This window comes from Sus scrofa, chromosome 9, assembly GCF_000003025.6.
Source record: "Sus scrofa isolate TJ Tabasco breed Duroc chromosome 9, Sscrofa11.1, whole genome shotgun sequence".
In the NCBI taxonomy this organism is placed as follows: Eukaryota; Metazoa; Chordata; class Mammalia; order Artiodactyla; family Suidae; genus Sus; species Sus scrofa.
Genome location: NC_010451.4, coordinates 139,148,938 through 139,166,860, shown reverse-complemented (window position 1 = coordinate 139,166,860; position 17,923 = coordinate 139,148,938).

Here is a 17,923-nt window from a genome sequence, read left to right as displayed (position 1 = left end):
ATCAGAGAAAAATTCATTTGCTCGTAGTCTCCTTAAACTCTGAGTGTGTATCTGATCCTTTGGTTCTCAAACTTCTGTGTCCATCAGAGTCACCTGGAAGTTTTGGTAAAACAGATCACCGGGCTCCATTCTTGGAAGTTCTGATTCCGTGGCTGTGGGTGGAGACAAGATCCTGTGCAAAACCCTGGCGTCGGTCGTCTGCTCCAGGACACTGCTCCAGAAAGCAGCCCGGAGCAGAGAAGGCTCACGTTCAGACAGGCCCCAGAATGGGAGCTTACTGCCTTGAAGAACGCCCCACGCAGCACCCAGCACTGACAGGAGAGGGAGCCAGAAGCTAGTCCAGGCCTTGGGCAGGCCTTGATGGGAGCTTCCAGAGCTGGGGCCTCTATTGGACTTGGTAGGGAGGGAGGGCTCTGGGGGAGGGGGTGCTTTGGGGAGGGGTGCTCTGGGGGAGGGAGTTCTCTGCCGCAGCATGTGGAGGCTCCCAGGCTAGGGGTCGATTGGGAGCTACAGCTGCTGGCCTTCACCACAGCCACAACACCGGATCCGAGTCACAGCTGCAATCTATACCACAGCTTGTGGCTATGCCAGATCCTTAAGCCACTGAGCAAGGCCAGGGATAGAACCCGCGTCCTCACTGTGACAATGTCTGAGACGCAGCGGGAACTCCCGATTCAGTATATTTTGAATGGGCTGCATTTACTAAAAATGTTTCCTTCCTTCCTTCTTATTGGACTCTTCCACTTCTCCAACTTAGGCAATTTTTCCATAGTTGATTTATAGCCAAAAATTTTATCTAAGTTTTTTTTTTTAATCTGGGGTTATCTCTCAAGGACTAAGTTGCCCAATGCATGAACAACTAGTTCTCCCTCTTTGCCCAGCAAAAATGTTTGGAAGCGGTGGTGTGCTCAACCCGAGGGAACCCAGTTAAGAATATAAAACGTCCTGTAGCCGTTCATCCTGCATGATCTGCTCTAAGTCGGGCTTCTTTTTTATGAGCTACGGTTACACCAGCTACCAGTCTCCTCCTTCTACGGAAGACATTCAGGAAACTCTTTGAGCTCAGCAACTCCTCCTGCTTTTGGGTTCTTGAATCAAAGCCTGAGTAAAGTTCAGAGGGAAGAGAGGATGCCAAGTTCAAAGTTCAGAGTTCAAAGAGCGAGCAAGGAACTACTCTAAATTCTCGAGTTCAGATTCCTGGAGGTAAATGAACGCCATTCAGACTTCTGTGCTAAGATGCTGACTTCTGCCCTCGCCCGGGCTTGGGGAGGCTTCTCTAAGACACCCCCTCAACACCTCATACAAATTCAGGAATTCAGCAAAGGGTACAATTTTGTAACCATGAGTATCCTGCCAGTAGGTATAAACCTGCCGGTGGGAAAATCAATCAGAAATATGAGCTTAGGTGTTCCCGTTGTGGCTCAGCAGCAGTAATGAACCCAGCTCGTATCCGTGAGGACACGGCTATGCTCCATGGCCTTTTCAGTGGGGTTAAAGATGCTGCATTGCTGTGGCTGTGGTGTAGGCTGGCTGTTGCAGGTCCAATTCAACCCCTAGCCTGGGACCGTCCATATGCCATGGGCGAGGCCCTAAATTTTAGAGCAAAAAAAAAAAAAAAGGGGGGGGGGGACATGAGTTTTCCTTTTCTGACTTACTTCACTTGGTATGAGAGTTTCTAGTTGCATCCATGTTGCTGCAAATGGCATTATTTTGTCCCTTTTTATGGCTGAGTAGTATTCCACTGCGTATATGTACCACGTCTAATCCTTTCATCTGTCCATGGACACTTAGGTTGCTTCCACGTCTTGGTTGTTGTGAACAGTGCTGCAGTGAACGTAAGGGTACATGCGTCATTTCAAATTGTGATTTTGTCCAGATATATCCCCAGGAGTGGGATTGCTGTGTTATGTGGCAGTTCTGTTTAGTTTTCTGAGGAGCCTCCATACTGTTTTCCATAGAGTTGGCACCAGCTTATATTCGCACCAGCAGTGCAGGAGGGCTCCCTTCTCCACAGCCTCTCCAGCATTTGTTATTTGTAGACGTGTTGATGACAGCCATTCTGTCCAGTGTGAGGTGCTACCTTGCTGTCGTTTTGACGTGCTTTTCTTTAATACTGAGTGATCTCGAGCATCCTTTCGTATGGTCATCTGTGTGTCTTCTTAGGAGAATTGTTTATTTAGGCCTTCTGCCCATTCTTTGATTGGGTTGTTTTTTCACTGTTGAGTTGTATACGTTGTTTGTACATTTTGGAGATTAAGACAAATACCATATGATATCACTTTTATGTGGAATCTAAAATATGGCCCAAATGAACATACCTACAAAACAGAAACGGACTCACAGACGTGGAGAACAGACTTGTGGTTGCCGAGGGGGAGAGAGTGGTATGGGCGGGAGTTTGGGGTTGGTAGATGCAGACTGTGACATTTAGAATGGATAAGCAATGAGGTCCTGCTGTACAGCACAGGAAACAATATCCAGTCTCTTGGGATAGAACATGATGGAAGATGGAATGAGAAAGAGAATACAGAAATTCAGCACTGTAAATCAACTATACTTTAAAAAAAAAAAAGGAAAACCCCCTAAAGAAACATGAGCTTCCTTTCTCCCTAACCACTGTTTGAGGACCATTTGCTGCAGTGGCGAGGAGACCCAGGCAGAGTCGTCACCTTCCCGTGTGGCTGGGGGTTGAGGGGTGGGAGGGCAGCACCCCTCCCCCTCGGGGAGGTGGGGGATGGGGAAGGGGCCCTGCACATGCTTTCCTGAGGATTGGCCTCCTGTCACAGCACACAGTGTCTTCACATGGGCTTTGTCATTCTTACGGTGGAGCAGAATGTGATTTTGGACGCATGTGAGAATGAAGCTGAATTAGCGGACACTAAAACTGCATTAAACCCACTGATGCGCAGTGGCCTCTGTGGCCTGCCTGCCTTGGGAGGTGTTCCCAAACCCTGCGCCACAATCCCTGACTTTGCATGTGACAAGGAGCACGGCACATCAGCCCAAATCTCGCCGGCAACAGGACCCCAGGCAGAAATTCAAAATACTGCCATCCTGCGTGAGGCCAGGGCTTCTGTGCTCCCCTTGCCGGCCTCCCTTGCCACTCGGGCCAGCGAGGCAGCTTTTGGCCTGATACCTCCCTGGATCTTGACCTGATTTCAGTGCTCAGAACCTACCTGGGCAGGTGCCATGGTGCCGTGATGCTCCAGCCAGGGCTCTGTCATTCCAGCTTCCTACCTGGCTAGTCCCTGAAGTCTGGCCACCTGTGGCAGGGACCTACAGATGAAGCAAACCATATCTGCAAGAGCCTTTCCTGGCCAATATCTCCCGCATTCATTCACTTGTTCATTTTGAAAAGGTTAATGGTGCACCAGCTTTGATGCCGAGCCTGGGGGTAGAAAGATACACAGGCAGTGGTCTCTGTCGTGGAAAGCATCACTGCGTTTTGGAGGCAAAGCCTTTGCGACCATACCTGTGTCAGCATTTTCGAGTGCAGGCAATGACTCCCCTGATGCTCCAGCCCAGCTGCTGGCGGGGGAGTACCCGGATTGAGGCCAGGGAGTCATGGGAAGGGAGGCTCTGCAGAGTCCCACGAGGCTGTCAAGTCCCCTTTCAGGTGCAGAGGGTAAGCCTCAGGCATCTGCCTCTGCGGCCGCGTGGGGAGTCGCACTGCGGCTCTCGTTAATCTCCGGCGATGGAAAATGGAAACCAGAGCGTGTGGACGCCCCTGGGGCTTTGCATAGTTATGGAAAAACAAAACAAGTTTCTGGAACCGTGTTCTGGCACGTTGCCTTAACAACACGATCTTGTTGATGGTGAATCTTGGAGATCAGCCTGGAGTCTCAAGCAGGTGAAAGGCGGGAGTAAAGTGACGACCTGCCTGTCTGCAGAAGCCAGTCTGCAGGCCGCCACTGGCAGACCCCGCCCCAGGGTCACTGGCTGCTTCCGTGGGAAGCTTTACTTTTACATCCGCGGATTCAAATCCGGGGCTTCTCCCAGACGCCAACTGTAAGGCACTAGACTCGGGCCTGGCATAGCCTCACCAAGACAGAACTCTGCCGAGGACACGGCTGCCTAGGTTCTGGCCCCTCGGGACGTCCAGGTACCACTGACGGTGAAAATAAGCTCTCTTGAGTGCTCCGCACAGGTCTCCTGGCAGAGAAGGAACTGGTGTCCCCGACACGACATGGATGCATTTTTCCAGAGGAGAAGGGAAGTGTCACTTGGGGAGCAGCAGAGAAGAGTAGCCCCCCACCCCCAGGACGAGACCTGCCCCCAGAGGCCGAGGGGAGGCCAGTGCCATGCCCCCAGCCCCATGCAGGCCTCATCCCACGGCCTCTCAAAGGATTTCTTCCGGTGACTTAAGACTGTCCTCAAAGGCTGCTGACCAGCTTTCCAGTGGGGTGTCACTGCTCACTGAGGGTTTAAAGGCCAGAGGGAGGACACCATGAGTTACTTCAATCAATCCTGATGGGAAACGGGAGCTTCCCTTTGGAGACGAGGCTGGAAAGGGGACCTCTGCATTCCTTGGGCCTTGGTGAGTCTACCACCTCTCTGGCGAAGAGGCACAGAGGCCGCTCTGGGACCTACTTACTGTTTAACCATGTCACACCCAGAAGGTCTAAGCGGTGCTTTGGAGATCATCGCTCAGAATCACTCTTTTGATAGTGAATTTGATGGTTACTTACTGCTTTTCCATTTTCTTCTCATTTCTAGAACATGACGCTTTTTTTGTATGGCAGAATCTCCAGACCCACTTGCAGGTTGATTATTGAATCAAACTCTTCTTTTACATTTTAAAGGATGCATCCAAGAGTTAAGTGTGCTCTTGTTTTATTTATTTATTTATTTATTTTATTTTCCCACTGTACAGCAAGGGGGTCAGGTTATCCTTAGATGTGTACATTGCAGTTACAATTTTTCCCCCATGTGCTCTTGTTTTAAAAGATGGAAATCAAGGTCTCCATGAGTGTGGAAATTATAATAAAGCTGCGAGTGTATATACGCTCACATTCACAGGAGCTTGTGCAAGGAAACGCACCTTACAGGCAAAACCTCAGAAAAGTCAACGCAAGGTGGAGGAGGCACGGATAACTGAGAGAGGATGGTAGGATGCGGACCTGCTCCTGGAGACGGGACTTTGCCCCGTGGCAGAGTGTCTGCAAAGTGACCCTGCTATTGTCACTCTAGCCTTTATCCATAAAGTGCACGTTAAGTCCACTGACAAAAGGACAAAGGCATTTTCCAGGGAAGTGTTTCTGCAGAGAACCGAGAAAGAACAAGTGGCTTCAAATACCAGAGAAAAGACTTCATTCGATAAAAGTATTTTGAGAAAAATACTGGAGTGTGGGCTTCCTGGTTTAGGGTACAAGAAGGCAATGCACATCCATCAGTGACGGCCCCGAAAAACCCTCTGCTTGAGGAGAAAAGGCGGGGCTGAAGGCTCGTCTCCTCTGGCTCCTCAGGGGCTGAGACGCGCTTACTCCTGGTTCATTGGACTTCTACTGCTGCAGCTTTCAGTGGTGACAAGCACCTTTCCTAACTGTGAACAGCGCGTGGTGAATGTCCTGATCTGCCAAGCGCCAGCCCTGGTCCCCTGGAGGCAGGGATAGGACATGGGCAGGTGCTCGACAGGTGGCCCAGGACACAGACTGAAACCCGGGAATGGCTTACCGAATGTGGCATCTTCCTCTGGCGCCTTTTTCAAGGGGAGGACCAGTCTCAAAGGTGACCTTAGGGAATGCTGTCACAGCCCTGCGCTCTAATGCTTTCATGGCTCCTGAGATACCGCCTCTCCGTCTTTGCTGAGCTTGGAAGGATTTCCAGCACCCCAGCACGGCTTCTCCAGGACCCACCCTAGCCCACCTGTGCTCCATCAGGATGGAGGACTGAGCCACACTGCGGGGACCCCTGTGCGCCCAGCCTCTGCACTCAGTCCTGGGCGTAGCTTCTGGAATCCAGGCCAAACACCACATGCCAAGTTGAGCTGGGCCCCTGGCTCCCCTCCTCCCCCACGGCTTCTGCACACAAAGTGCTGAGCTGAAGGTCACACTCAGGACAGACTCTGTGTCCTTCTGCGTCTCCAGTTCTTTGCGCAGTAGTTTCTCTCAGGCTCCTAATGCACCAGTTAGGGTCCCTTTAAAAACAAAAACAAGCACAGGCGGAGAGCAGGGTCACATGGCCACCACTCCGGGGTGAACACAGAGGCGGACTTGGTGTTTACCGTCTGCGTCTCTCTCGATTATCTGGCCCAGGTGACTGAACAAACAAAAGAGTCTGGGGCTGTGAAACAAGCAGGAATCGTTCTTCCCTGACGCTGGAGCTGAGCCCTGCGGGGCCCTCATGTGGACGGAAGGACGTCCGAGGAAGGTGCCCCTGCCGACGTGGGACGGTCCCTTAGGACCTAGAAACCCCCTCAAGTGATCGCGGGGTGAGCCTGTGCCATGACGGAGAGGGGCTCAGGCTGGTTGAAAGGGAGGCGGCTGGCGGTGACAGTTGCTTTCCTGACCTGCGCGGCCAAATTCAAGTTTCTCGTCCTCCCCCGAAGCCAAAAGAAACAGAGGTTGGCGTCAAAACTGTCTGTGTGACTCTGGTCCAAGGAGCTCGGGCTGAGCTCCTGAAGCCGACGCGGGCCCAGGGCTGCTCCTCCACCTGGAAAACGACGTCCCGACCCAGGCCCGGCCTCAGCCGCACAGGGACAAGCGCGGGCCGGGCGCGGGGACGCCAGCGTCGCCACGAGGACCCCCGCCAACCCCGCGCCGGCGCCTCGGGCGGGGGCTGGTCAAGAACAGCAGGGAAAGGAGCGGAAAATGCGGGGTCTGGGAAAAAGGAAGGGGACGACGAGGCTGGCGGCGGGAGCGCGGGGCCCCGAGCAGCTCAGGTTCCGCGAGGAGCTGGAGCCCGGGCCCCGGCTGGCGTGACCTTGGCGCTGACGGTCCCCTGGGGACCAAGTGTGCGCAGGGCCGGGCCTCAGAGCTCGTGGGCAAGGCCCGGGGACCCCTGGGCGAGGAAGAGGGGCGCCCTGAACGGAAGGCCCTCCAACCCGGGTCCGCCCTCGCCGTGACACGGGGTGTTCTCATTTAAGGCTGTAAAAATCAGCTTGAAAAAGTCACCCTCAGTCGCCTTCGAGGGGGTCTTGTGACATCGGAGACAGAGATCAATGTACAGCTCATTGGCCTCAATGTCAGTATTGTTTTAGAAAGTTGATACTCAGAAGATTTTGTTTAATTGAGGTAAAATTCATACAACGTAGAATTAATCATTAACTACCAGTAATCCAATTAATCATTGAAAGTGCATGATTCAGTGGTTTTTAGTACATTTACAATCTTATACAGCCACCGTCTCTATTTCCAAGACATTTTCATTACCCTGAAAGGAAACCCCATTCTCACCTCCACACCCCCCCCAAACACTACTCTGCTGGCTTTCTCTTTGGATTTACCTCTTTTGGTTTTTGATGTCTGGTTTTAATTTAAGTATAATCGCTTTACAATGGTGCGTCTGTTTCAGGTGCACAGCGAAGTGACTCAGCTCTACCTGCGCATGAACCTTCTTTTCCGGATTCCTTTCCTCTGTGGTTTATTACAGGATATTGAGGAGCCCGCCCGTGCCCTACAGCAGGTGCCTGCTGTCCCTCTGTTCTGTACACAGTGGTGTGTATCTGCCGATCCCAAGCTCCTCATTCCCCCCACCCCTACCCCCTTTCCCTCTCGGCACCCATCCCTTTGTGTTCTCCGTACTCAGGAGCCTGCTCGACTGACAGATTTGGGAATCAAGTTTGTGGGGAATGGGATGGTCTGAGACCAAGCTGTCAGCTGGCCCCTCTCCTTGAGGAGGGATGGTGGGGAGCTCTGTGCCCTCTCGGAACCTGAGGCCATCATTTTTACGGGGGGCCTGGTCTGCCTCTCCTGCTCCCCGTAATGCCTTCACCCTCTCGAAGATGCTCTCATTCAGTCGAACTTTCCTCAGTGCCATCCGTATCTCCTTAAAGGATCCTGAATCCTTTCGTTGTCTTGGCAGACTTTATGCTAAACGTGCTAGCTTATCAAGAAGTATTGGGCTCAGCGGTTAAGGTGTATTTATTCCTCAACACATACCGGGGAAAAGCGTCGCAGAGCTGATGTGAACTCCCCAGAGGAGAGCAGCACCACTGCACAGACTCTCCACGGCTCGTCTACGATGGGCGAGAAGTTACAGAGCTGAGTTAGCACGGCAACCTGTTTTCTGTTAACTATAAGCCTCATTCATACGTGTCAAAAGTTAGAAGCACCTAAAATGCTCTTAGTGGGTAAGTGAATAAACCATGACACCTTTAAACCGTGGAGTTTCACTCACCGACAAAAGAAAGAGCCAGCCAGCCACAAAAACACATGGAAATATCTCAAGCGCATCTTCTAAGAAGAGGCCAATCTGGGTGGTTTCCAGAGGCAGAGGGTGGAGGTGATGAAAAGGTAGGAATATTTTATTTATCAGACGGGTCCTGGAGATGTGGATGCATATGGTGACTCAGAAACCACACTGTCTCGTGTATTTGAAAGTTGCCAAGAGACATCTTAGAAGTTCTTTTTAGGGTTCTCGCGGTGGCACCGTGGGTTAAGGATCCAGCGCTGCCGTGGCGGTGGCGTAATTTGGGGCTGCAGCTTGGCTCAGTCCCTAGCCCAGAACTTCCATGTGCCATGGAAGGAAAAGTTCTTATCACGCGAGCACACACATACTCGGTAACTATGTGCAGTGATGAATGCGAACTAAACCAGTTGTGGTCATCATTTTACAATGTAGACACGCTTCAGATCGTGCTCTCGGGCCCTTCGACCTAATGCCATGACGCCGTCAGGTAAATCTCAGGAAAGGAAGCAGCAGCAGCCAAGCCAATCTGAAAAGACTCCTTACTGTATGATTCCAACTAAAAAGACTGATGGTTGCCAGTGGATGGGAGCTGGGGGGAGAGGACTGAGTAGGTCAAACACAGGCAATTTTTAGGGCAGGGCAGCCCTTGTGGGTAAATGATGGTAAATGCCATTATGCATTTGTCAAAACCATAAACCACACAACAGAAAGAGCTGTCAGTTAATAACAGTGCGTCGGTGTTGGTTCATTGCTTGTAACAAATGCACCACAGCAATGCTATTTGTTAATAAAAAGAAAATGGGAAAAAATTCAGGCATCGATTAAAACCTAAAGTACTTTTCATAATTCCTTCTACCACATTATTGCACCCTGTTACCCTGTTTTTTTCTATTACCTTCTGGACCCAAAGGCAGGCTTTTCACTGCCTGTTTTATTAGCCTCTGATCCTGATTCTGTCAGCAGAAGCCCTATTCTCCTGCAGGTACATGGTACCCAGGAGTTGGGTGGGTCTCTTCTTTCTTCATCAATATTGCATAAATTAAAGTGGTGTGCTGCGGCTGTGGTGTAGGCTGGCAGCTGCAGCTCCAGTTTGACCCATAGCCTGGGAACTTCTATATGCCATGGGTGTGGCCCTAAAAAAACAGACCAAAAAAAGACAAGAAAATTAGTGTCTTGGAAAAAGTAAATATATGACATATTCAAATAATCTCCAAATATATCAAAGAACTAAATACTAGGGAAATCATAGATGAGCCAGAAGGAAGGCAGAGTTTGTTAGAACTTTAAAGTGATAATAGCATTCTAAGAATTGAAACAATACAAGATGGGAGAGAAAAATAACTGATACAATTACGTAATAGTGCAAAGTTTGTCTAAGCAAAGGAAGGGTTAAAATAAAAGTGCAGCAGAAGCCTGGGTGGGGGTAGTGCATGCAAATAGAAAAAGCGTTCCTATAATAAAGCAAGTGGCATAAGCCCGCACGGCCCTAATGGAACATTAACTGACTGTGACAATATTCACAGAACTTGGGCCAGTACTCTACCCTCTAGAAATTTATGCTAAAGAAAGTGTAGAAAGAGGAAGAAGCCAGGTCCCGGGAGGATTGGTTGTAAGATGGTCTGCAACTGTAAAATAATAAAAGCAGCCCAAACACCTAACACTAAGGGAGGGAGACTAGGACGCAGTAACTCAAAGGCACATTTAGCTATTAAAATGGTCATTTGTCTACTCTACCATTAAAAGATTAAAAATATCCCCGGGAAATCTGCTCAATACCATGTAATAACCTATATGGGAAGAAGAATCTGAAAAGGAGCGGATATGTGTATATGTACGACTGATGTACTTTGCTGTGCATCTGAAGCTGACACAATGTTGTAAGTCAGCTGTACTCCACAAAAACTTATTTAGAAAAACAGATTGGAGTTCCTGTCATGGCGCAGCAGAAACGAATCCTACTAGGAGCCGTGAGGTTGCAGGTTCGATGCTTGGCCTCCATCAGGGGGTTAAGGATCGGGCGTTGCTGTGAGCTGTGGTGTAGGTCGTGGATGTGGCTCGGATCTGGGGGTTGCTGTGGCTGTGGTGCAGGCCAGAAGCTGTAGCTCCAATTAGACCCTAACCTGGGAACCTCCATATGCCGTGGGTGCGGCCCTAGAAAAAGACAAAATGAATGAATGAATAAATAAATAAATAAATAAATAAATAAAAGATCAAAAAAGAAAAAAGGTAAGTTGGAAAACAATGTAATAACATGAAAAATACTTTTGATAATATTTACAGGGTGTGAAGAGTTATTTATATGGTTAAGGACAAACACTAAAATCATACCCTCGAAAGTTAACACAATTCTTCCAGTGCGTTAGGATTATGGGTGATTTTATTTTTAAAGTTTCATTTAAGAGTTTAAAATGCTATAGAGAAAAGTCAAACAGAGGACAGACACAGCAGGGAAGCAGGAGGAAGGACCATGGTCTCACTAAAACCAGAATGGTCAGCCACCCCAGGCCAGAGGCACAGATCACGGAGTTCCAGTTTGTGCTGGAAGCCGAGAGAGCCCTTCCTTATCCCCTCCATCCCCGCCCGTCGCAGAGGCGACCTGTGTCCCCATGGGAAGCCGTCTGCTCGGTGACTGACTTAAGGGCCCCAGATGTGTCTCCTTCCTCAGGCATCACTCCTTCTAAAACTACCTGCCGCTGTGATTTCCAGGCAGTACGAATTTAGGACAGTCAACTCTAAGCTTCTGAAATGCATAAAAAGTCTGGGCTTTTAAAAAACTCCCAGAATCTTCTCAAAGCAGAATGGATCCACAAGAACCAAATCAGCTGACACGTCACACTCTCCGAGAGCAGACAGTAAGATCTCCGGGTGTGTGAGCTCGTGCCTCCTCTTGCTCCGTGTGCAGATCTTCTCCGATGATGGATCAACAAAACTCGGGGAAATGAGCAGAAACTGGAGCTGAGAGGGAGGAGAGATGGGGGCGGCGGGGGGGAGGGGGCAGAGAAGAGGAGGAAGGGCTGGGGAGGAGCTGCCGCCCTGGGCAGGATGGGGCAGAGGAGGGGCTGAAGGAGGGCGCTTTGGGGAAGCTGCTCTGGGCTCTGGGTCTCCCTCCATGCCCCCCGCAAGAGGCCAGCAAAGACTCGATGCCTCTTTCGTCAAAATCAATCTGTGCCTGAATTGCCCTCTTCTACGTGGGAGCCGATAATTTCAGGGAAGGGGCCACACTGGGCCTGAAAATTTGCGAGCGCCTCCCTTGCCATCCAGTCCTGGGACCACCTTCCTAAGAAGCATCCCGACCCCTGCCAAATGGCTCCGGGGACCTTGAGTTGAAAGTTCTCTCTGTTGTGTTTCTGCCAAGGAAGGAGAGAACAGGAAGAGAAAGCACAGAAGATCCAGGAAGTCGTCCCCCCCTTCCTTGTGGGGTGTCCTTCTAAGACCCCTGGTGGCTTCCTGCATCCACAGGTAGTCCTAGCTCTCTGTATACTTCGTTTTTTCCTGCACATGCATCCCTGTGATAAAGTTCAGTTTATAGATTAAGCACAGTAAGAGAATATCTGATCTGCCAGCATCATGCTCTGGGGCCATTACTAAGTAAAACAAGGGCTAGTTGAAGACGAACTTCGTGACACTGTGGGAGCTGATCCAACAACCACCGCAAGTGACCAACTGGTGGGCAGCGCGCAGAGCACGGACACACAGGAAAAGCCAAGCTTCGCATCCTAAGAGGAGGGGGGCGGGACAGCGTGAGATTTCAGCCCACTCCTCAGATTGCTGGGCAAATTGAAACTTACCAATTGTTTATTTCTGGAATTTTTCTTTTAATATTTTCCTGCCGTGGTTACCTGCAGGTAACTGAAGCCATGGAAAGCGAACCATGGCTTAGGGGGCATGACTGCATAAGGAGAGGTGGCTACCTGGAACAGGGCTACTCCCTTGCCTGGCTACTCCCATGACAACCGTGGAGTGGTCTCTAGCTGCTGAAGCATCAGGGACCAAATAATGGTTTAACGGTTTGAGGGGAGTTAACTCTCTGATATGCTCAATCTCAGATTGTGTGCTCATGAAGGCACTTGGAGAGATGACAACAAAAAATTACCATTTGACAAATACACACAAAAGTCATCAGGGAGGGCTAAAATCAGTGGGGGGAAGAGTGCCCAGAAACAAGATATTCATAGTTCAGTTTATTGCCCCACAAGGTACTGAAAGATTGCAAAGAGAAGAATGGTAACTTCATAGTGGAGACGCCTGGCGGGAACTACCTTAACTAAAGATACAACTGGGAAATAGAGTATCATATATCTTCTGATAAGGTGTATTTAGAATGCACAGAGTCAGTGTCGCTGGAAGAGAGACTGAGGAAATGTGGCAATTAAATGCACCCTGGAGGCCCGGTGGGATCCAGAACCAAGAAAAAGAACACTAGTGGGACTTTGAAATCTGAGTAAGGTGTTTAGATGCATGAAGAGTATCGTCAATTTAAGTTCCTGGTTTTGATCATTATACTCTGGCTGTAGTATAACGGATGTTGACATTGGGAAGCTGAGAGAAGGGCATTTGGGAGCTCTTTGTACCATCTATGCAACTTTTTTATAAGGCTAAAATTATCTAAAAATAAATTTGTTTAAATAATAATTTTTGAAAGACCAATATGCAATAGCCCTGGAAATCATAGCAAGCAAATGCTAAGCACACAGCAGTTACTTAATGATGGTGACGGCGGAAATTTCCATCAACTGTAGTGCCGTGGAGAAAGGCTGAGAAATCCAACCAGAAGTGCACAGAAGCTTGTGCTCTGAAATCAGGTGGCTTGATGGACGTGGAGAGGAACGGGTTAATCCTGACTGAAGGGACAGCGTCTAGCCCACGTTTTGCTAGATGGCAGGTGTGCTGGCTGCAGCTTCAGAAGCCACATGCTTCCAGAACCAGGGAGGTGGGGCCAGGCTGACATCGGGAGCCCAGTCAGCACAGGCTGCCTGGACTCGGGCCCCTTTCACAGGCGGGGAGACACACTTTCATCTTGTTTATCTGTGCTACCTGAGAGCTTTCGTTAGCTCAATCTGTGTGCCCAACACACAGTGAGGCCAAACAAACTGAAACAGAGAAAGGTTTGGAGCAGAGAAAGGTTTGTTGCAGGGCCGTGCAACGAGACAGGTGGCTCTTGCCCCCAAAACATCCTGAAGTCCCTGAACCAAAATTGCAAAGCATTTTTAAAGGCAAAGTAGTGGGGGGAAGGTGAGGGGTCGTTGCAAACTCTTGGTGCAGAAATCCTTTGTGCTTGCAGCTGTCCAAAGAGGTCGGGTCACGGATGTTCTTGTAAAAACCTCAGACAAGATGCATGTTCTACGTCAGAGAGGAGCTAAAGCCGAGGACATGGGGAAGGGCTGCCCCAGGGGGGCCCAGGGCCCTGCTCAGTTTCACTTTCTACTGTCGGGGTAACCCTCCCTCGGTAGCCACCCGTCTCCAGCTCTCAGATGTGGGATGTGACGTGACTAGAAAGCCACCCCCCCAGTGAGGACTTCTTTCTGAGTGGCCGGATACACCCTGTCCTTTGACCCCACGTGCACCATTCTATGTCATCCCCATACCGCGGCCCCCCAAGGTTGCAAGGCCAGGCTCATGGGAAGAGAGGTGGCACGTCGCCTCCCTGGAGTAAAGTCCGGGGCAAAGCCAGGAAGAGCCTTCGTGTGGCATCCAAGGCCCTCCGACCTCTCTCGGTCCTTCCCACACCCCCCGCTTCCCTGTCCCTGCCCTTGCTGGCCGTGATCCTACCCACCACCCCCCTGCTCTCCTCTGCGTCCACGGTCTGTAGGATGCCTCAGAGCCTTGTGCTGAGTTTCCCCTGCAGGAACAGCCACTGTTCTACCCCTTCTCCCAGACAAGCCTCCTTTATTCTTCGGGTCTCTGCTTAGACTAATATCGTCCTTCCCTAAAGCCTTCATGGATCTCGGGAGGTGGGATAGGGTGCCCCCGAAGTGGTGTTAGCATCTGCTTTGTGTGACCCCGTCACGGCACTTAGCATCGCAGGTACCTGTGTGTCCAGCTCTCTAGACGGAGGGGCAGGGACAGTCTCTCTTCAGAACCTAGTGGATTCTCTGGACCATAGTGTTATTCCAATAAATAACTGGCGAATGGCTGGATGAGACTCTATGAAGACCTATGGGGTCCTCGCCTTCTTCCAGGGGTGTGACGTTGGGTGGTCCAGGGCATCTTTAACCTTCGCAACGCTGCAGCCTTTGCTTGTGTGAGACCACCCAGACCCCTCGCTGCGCCCAGCTGCAGCACTGTTTCATAGCAACGGAGTCCCTCAACGAATCCCCTGGACGGCTTCCCAAAGGGGGGTGAGACTTTGCTGCGAGCTGCCCTGATGTCATGAGCCTCATCCTCCCTGCTCCCACCATCCACTAGAACAAGGAAATCGAGTTGGAGGGACTGCTGTCTCCATTTCAAGCTGTAGGGGAAAAAGCCCCCAGTGTTCTGCATTGTGAACAGAAACAAAGGGAACATAACGGTGCCTTAGAAGAGGCTGATGATTGTAACACCTCCACGTCCACCCTCCTTCGCTCAGTACCGCAAACCCTAGTTAGTAACGCAAGACACAAAAATGTCCTATTGAAGAGCACACAAAACATTTGCATTTGAATGAGTGAGATGCCAAGCCCGCAGCTTTGTAAAGCAGCAGCTGGGGGGTGCGGTGGGAGAAATTTTGGACCTGGCGCTAAGGAACTGGGCTCCCCGCCTGGCTCTGCCATTCAGTGGCTGCCTGCCTGTGTCCAGCCCAGCTGGTCTGAGCTTGGGTTTCCTCTTCCGTCAAAGAAATGCTGGACTAAATGACCTCTAAAATCCCAAACCGAGTGAAAATCTCCGTTCTCTGCGTCTGCAGCAGACACAAAGGGCAATTTCTAATCATCTCTGCCGTCCCACACCCAGGCGAGGCTGGAGGTCCAGGGAGTGGACACGTCGAGATGGTTTCTTCAGCTGTATTTCTCCCCAGTGCTTCTCTTCAATGATTGAGAGGGACTGGAAAGTGCTTTCAAACCTAGAAGTCTCTGGGCAGAGGGGAGAGGTTGAGGGTTAGACTGATTTTGTTTAAAGCCCACCCGCATCTACAAGCCTTCTTGACTTTGCTACCTGGGCCAAAATCTTTTTTTCAGAAGCTGCTGCATCAAGTAACATTCAGTCCCCAGTGGGACTCCACGGTGAGTGTTCCTTGCCTGTAATTTCTCTCCATTCCAGACACTCCAGGAGCCTTCAGGAATGGCCCTCGGCACTGCTTCTCGACAGAACGTGCATTTCTTTATGGCATTTTGATTCTCCTTTCCTTAAGCCATTCTTCACACTGTTACTGATATTGGACTTGCAGAAGTGCTGTGCGTCCTTAAGTGCTACCAGTTGCGGTTTGCTGAGAACCTACCATGTGCAAGATTCCGGGATAGAAACTTTATAGACAATATTACTTAATTGTCACAATGCCCCTTGGAGTGGAGGTATCTACTGTCTTCAGTTCTCAGGTGAGGGAAAGCTAACACCGTGGCACTCTCTCACACAGCACCACATTGCTGCTTCCCAACCCTGGCTTTGCTCTCGTCCTTCTGCTGCTGAGGGCCAGGCTCACGCCTTTCACACCCATGGCTTTTATTCCCAAATCCTTTTTTTCTTTGTAGGGTCCCACCTGCAGCATATGGAGGTTCCCAGGCTAGGAGTCAAATTGGAGCTGTAGCTGCTGGGCTGCACCACAGCCACAGCCATGCTGAATCCGAGCCGCATCTGTGATTTTCTGTGAGCTAGAGACAACGCTGGATCCTTAACCCACTGAGCAAGGCCAGAGATCAAACCCGCATCCTCACAGAGACTACGGAGGGTTCTTAACCCACTGAGCCACAACAGGAACTCCTACTCCCAAATTCTTATACATTCTTTATATTCAGAACCATCTGCTTGCTTCATATGAGCCTCTCCCGCTATACCCCTGCAACTGCAGAGTGATCTGCATGGACCTTCTTGGTAGCGACGTGGTCACGTGTCACACAGAGGGCTTGGGTGGCCTTGAGGTGAGTCCTGAGATCTGGTGATCCAGGACTGCAGCCCCCCCGCGCTGTGTGGCTGATACCTCAGGCCTTGGCTATTCTGGGCAGAATGAAGATGGAGAGGAAGGGCAAGAGAGGAGAGATTTTAAGGAGATATGCCACCTGCCTCGACGACCGGACATGGAAAGTGGCGGTGAATGGGAGAAAGATGGCGAGTAGGCGGCGATTCTCACAACCTTCCTGAAAACGCCAGGGTTTGGTGGGAACAGACCGGGGAGGCGAATGTGGGGACTTGGGTGGACCGTGAGAAGAGCGATGGAGCGAAGGTGGAGTCTCACTACCATTTGAGAGATGATCACAGCAAGGAGACCGTCCATAGTCGAAGAAGGGTCAGGAATCGAGCAGGAGAAAATGAGGAAAGATGACGTGGAAGAGGATTTTAAGGACCAAGCAGCCCAGGGTGTAAAATTTCAGAGAGTTTAAGATCATCTTAAATGAATCATAAGTTTAAGAAAATGGCTTTAAAATTACTGCAGCGGATGACTTGTAGAAACACACAGCAAACTAATTTGTGTCATTTCCCCCTTATGTGTCATTCTTTGGTCCCCAAGGGCCCTGAAAAACAGATATTACACTGGTAGAGAAAAATGATTTCAGTAATGGGTCATGGTAGAGCCTGCTAACAATTTATTTTTCCTACTTTACATTTTTAAGTGACATTATAAAAATAAATCCAATGAGTTTTACAAGTCAATCACATCATCTATCCCAAGGATTGATATTTATGAAGTAGGTAAAACTGGAAGGCTGACCGCGACCCCGGGGACCTTGGTGGGAATGAGGAAGCCTCAGGACACGAATTCGATGGAGGGCGTGAGGAGGGTGTCGGTGGTGGCATGAGTCACACTCTCAGGACTCAGCCATCCTATAGTTTTCCCTCACTTACCACATTTTTCTGTGCTTTGCTAACTTAGACGCATTCCAAAGACTGATCAGGAGGCAAGAAGCATTGCCAGCAATGACCCGTCATAGTGGAAATGACCTCATGACTCTCGAGCCAGCAGCGATCCGGGGCAGACTGCCGTCTTGCTTTGAGCTGAAGAGCACAGCCTTGGAAGGGAGAAGGAACACTTTGAACATCTCCCCCAAGTCCAGCTTGTTCCTCTTAGGAAAATCATCCCGGAAGGTTGGCTCCAAGACCAAAGAACGAACAGCTGAAGAGACAGCGCACATCAGGCTGAGGCCGAGAGTTCTCCACCCGCTGTGTGGGAGCGCCGCCCCGGCATGGGTGTGCATTTAGAGGCCACGGCCGGGGTCACCTCGGTGGCTGCCCGGCGCCTGTAGCCTCTGCTTGCAGTTACAGCCCCCATACATTCAGACGGCATCCACCCAGCAGGCCCCACGCACCCCCAAGACACAACCTCCAGGAAACAGGGCCTTTCCTTCTCAACTTCAGCTCCTTTTTAGTCATTCACTTCAGCATTATTCATGCTACTATTCTTTTTTTTCTTTTTTCTTTTTAGGGCTGTACCCATGGCATATGAAGGTTC